This window comes from Schistocerca cancellata, chromosome 8, assembly GCF_023864275.1.
Source record: "Schistocerca cancellata isolate TAMUIC-IGC-003103 chromosome 8, iqSchCanc2.1, whole genome shotgun sequence".
Classification (NCBI taxonomy): domain Eukaryota; kingdom Metazoa; phylum Arthropoda; class Insecta; order Orthoptera; family Acrididae; genus Schistocerca; species Schistocerca cancellata.
In genome coordinates this window covers 510,418,211-510,422,145 of record NC_064633.1, presented here as the reverse complement: position 1 = coordinate 510,422,145, position 3,935 = coordinate 510,418,211, and positions in this window count along the sequence as shown.

Genomic DNA, 3,935 nt, shown 5'->3' with positions numbered 1-3,935 from the left:
TCCACCTTTCGCAGCAATGCAGGCTGCTATTCTCCCATGGAGACGATCGTAGAGATGCTGGATGTAGTCCTGTGGAACGGCTTGCCATGCCATTTCCACCTGGCGCCTCAGTTGGACCAGCGTTCGTGCTGGACGTGCAGACCGCGTGAGACGACGCTTCATCCAGTCCCAAACATGCTCAATGGGGGACAGATCCGGAGATCTTGCTGGCCAGGGTAGTTGACTTACGCCTTCTAGAGCACGTTGGGTGGCACGGGATACATGCGGACGTGCATTGTCCTGTTGGAACAGCAAGTTCCCTTGCCGGTCTAGGAATGGTAGAACGATGGGTTCGATGACGGTTTGGATGTACCGTGCACTATTCAGTGTCCCCTCGACGATCACCAGTGGTGTACGGCCAGTGTAGGAGATCGCTCCCCACACCATGATGCCGGGTGTTGGCCCTGTGTGCCTCGGTCGTATGCAGTCCTGATTGTGGCGCTCACCTGCACGGCGCCAAACACGCATACGACCATCATTGGCACCAAGGCAGAAGCGACTCTCATCGCTGAAGACGACACGTCTCCATTCGTCCCTCCATTTACGCCTGTCGCGACACCACTGGAGGCGGGCTGCACGATGTTGGGGGCGTGAGCGGAAGACGGCCTAACGGTGTGCGGGACCGTAGCCCAGCTTCATGGGGACGGTTGCGAATGGTCCTCGCCGATACCCCAGGAGCAACAGTGTCCCTAATTTGCTGGGAAGTGGCGGTGCGGTCCCCTACGGCACTGCGTAGGATCCTACGGTCTTGGCGTGCATCCGTGCGTCGCTGCGGTCCGGTCCCAGGTCGACGGGCACGTGCACCTTCCGCCGACCACTGGCGACAACATCGATGTACTGTGGAGACCTCACGCCCCACGTGTTGAGCAATTCGGCGGTACGTCCACCCGGCCTCCCGCATGCCCACTATACGCCCTCGCTCAAAGTCCGTCAACTGCACATACGGTTCACGTCCACGCTGTCGCGGCATGCTACCAGTGTTAAAGACTGCGATGGAGCTCCGTATGCCACGGCAAACTGGCTGACACTGACGGCGGCGGTGCACAAATGCTGCGCAGCTAGCGCCATTCGACGGCCAACACCGCGGTTCTGGTGTGTCCGCTGTGCCGTGCGTGTGATTTTTGCTTGTACAGCCCTCTCGCAGTGTCCGGAGCAAGTATGGTGGGTCTGACACAGCGGTTTCAATGTGTTCTTTTTTCCATTTCCAGGAGTGTATTTTGTTGGCGCAGACCTACATTGGGAGAAAGTATCACCACAACAAACTCAGCGAAATTAGAGCTCACACGGAAACACATAGGTGTTCCCTTTTTCCGCGCGCTGTTCGAGAGTGGAATAATAGAGAATTAGTGTGGAGGTGGTTCGGTGAACCCTCTGCCAGGCACTTAAATGCGGTTTGCAGAATATCCGTGTACAGGAGTTGGGGTGGACATTATTAAAACAACGACGTTTTTCATTGGAGAGGCCTCTCCTTGAGACCTTGGAGAGCTGTGCAGATGTGCTAGAGGTGATAGCTTACGCTGATGACCTCCTCCTGTTGGTTGGCGGTCGGAGCCGAGAGGAACTGGAACCGAAGATAGAGAGAACCATGACACTACTCTCACAATGGTGCCATAGAACTAAGCAAAAAATAGCACCTAACAAATCCACTTATCTACTCTTGAAGGGCCAATTGGTCAGAAACCCTACAGTTAGGATGAATGGCACGCCAGTTATACGTCGTCGAGAAGCTAGATACTTAGGGGTAATATTAGATGAAAAATGGAGTTTTGCCAGGCATATCGAGGCAACTACACGTAGGGCATTAGAAGTGTTAAATAATCTCATCAACGTCGGCCATAGACGATTTCATCTTCCACCCAATCTCATCAAGTTGTATCATAATACCATTCTTGTTTCCATCGAGGGCTATGGGTCCGTTGTCTGGGCCCACAGGCTCACGAGGGTCGTTCCTGCCGTGGCCGTGCGGAGGTTGCAGCGGAACATGATACTTCGATCAGTGGGGGCATATAGAACGACACCAGGGGGAGCATTACTAATACTCATGGGTCTATGCCCCCTTGATGTAAAAATCAGGGAGCAGGCTGCATGGTATTGGGTAAAAAAGGGGAAAATTGAAAAAACTATGGATATAATGGGGGTCAGAGTGGGGGAAGAATTACAATTAAAAGAAGGGTAATGGAACTTTGGCAGGAATTTGGGACGGGGAAGAGACCGGAAGAAGAACGCACCAACTACTACCAAACGTTCAGGAAAGACTAGAGATGAAACACTTCCAACCAAGTAAGGGACTGCTGCACTTCCTCACTGGGCATGGCCCGTACCCGGCATATCTTTGCCGGTTCGGGAAAAGAGTGACACCGTCGTGTGACTGTGGTGCCGAACTGGGCACACCGGATCATGTGGTCTACGAGTGTCCGCTTTTCGACGACGTTGCAATGGACTTACGAAACTCATTGCCTAATACAGACACTTTTCATCTCATTAGGGACGCTACCACCTTCACTATCATTAATAAACTGGCTAGCCAGGTATCCGCCAAGATCCTAAGGGAATATAGAAGGGAGATTGAGTAGATAGGATCCAAAATTTTCTCGACATAACGCATCATCCCATTCCGCCTGGGTGCGTACTGGCCGACCGTTTTCGGGATCCGACGCATCCAGGATTAGGGGGAGGGTGCGACCATACCGGCTAAGACTACAGCACACCAATTATGACTCATAATAATTGTTACTATTGTTGTAGAAGTAGATTGTAGGAAATGTTTTCTTAGACCTGCAGCGATTGTTGAAAGGCCAGCCCAGTGCCAGGGGCACGCCCACTGGGGTTAGCTCGGTGGGCATGGCCACAAAATAGCAGGTTTATATTACATACTGGCACACCTGTAACGCTGCAGGAGGTAGATATTAGTAGTAAAGTAGATTAGAGTTGATAGTATGATTGCCTAATAGTAATCCACATAGATACCTGTAGATAATGTACACTCCTGGAAATGGAATAAAGAACACATTGACACCGGTGTGTCAGACCCACCATACTTGTTCCGGACACTGCGAGAGGGCTGTACAAGCAATGATCACACGCACGGCACAGCGGACACACCAGGAACCGCGGTGTTGGCCGTCGAATGGCGCTAGCTGCGCAGCATTTGTGCACCGCCGCCGTCAGTGTCAGCCAGTTTGCCGTGGCATACGGAGCTCCATCGCAGTCTTTAACACTGGTAGCATGCCGCGACAGCGTGGACGTGAACCGTATGTGTAGTTGACGGACTTTGAGCGAGGGCGTATAGTGGGCATGCGGGAGGCCGGGTGGACGTACCGCCGAATTGCTCAACACGTGGGGCGTGAGGTCTCCACAGTACATCGATGTTGTCGCCAGTGGTCGGCGGAAGGTGCACGTGCCCGTCGACCTGGGACCGGACCGCAGCGACGCACGGATGCACGCCAAGACCGTAGGATCCTACGCAGTGCCGTAGGGGGCCGCACCGCCACTTCCCAGCAAATTAGGGACACTGTTGCTCCTGGGGTATCGGCGAGGACCATTCGCAACCGTCTCCATGAAGCTGGGCTACGGTCCCGCACACCGTTAGGCCGTCTTCCGCTCACGCCCCAACATCGTGCAGCCCGCCTCCAGTGGTGTCGCGACAGGCGTGAATGGAGGGACGAATGGAGACGTGTCGTCTTCAGCGATGAGAGTCGCTTCTGCCTTGGTGCCAATGATGGTCGTATGCGTGTTTGGCGCCGTGCAGGTGAGCGCCACAATCAGGACTGCATACGACCGAGGCACACAGGGCCAACACCCGGCATCATGGTGTGGGGAGCGATCTCCTACACTGGCCGTACACCACTGGTGATCGTCGAGGGGACACTGAATAGTGCACGGTACATCCAAACCGT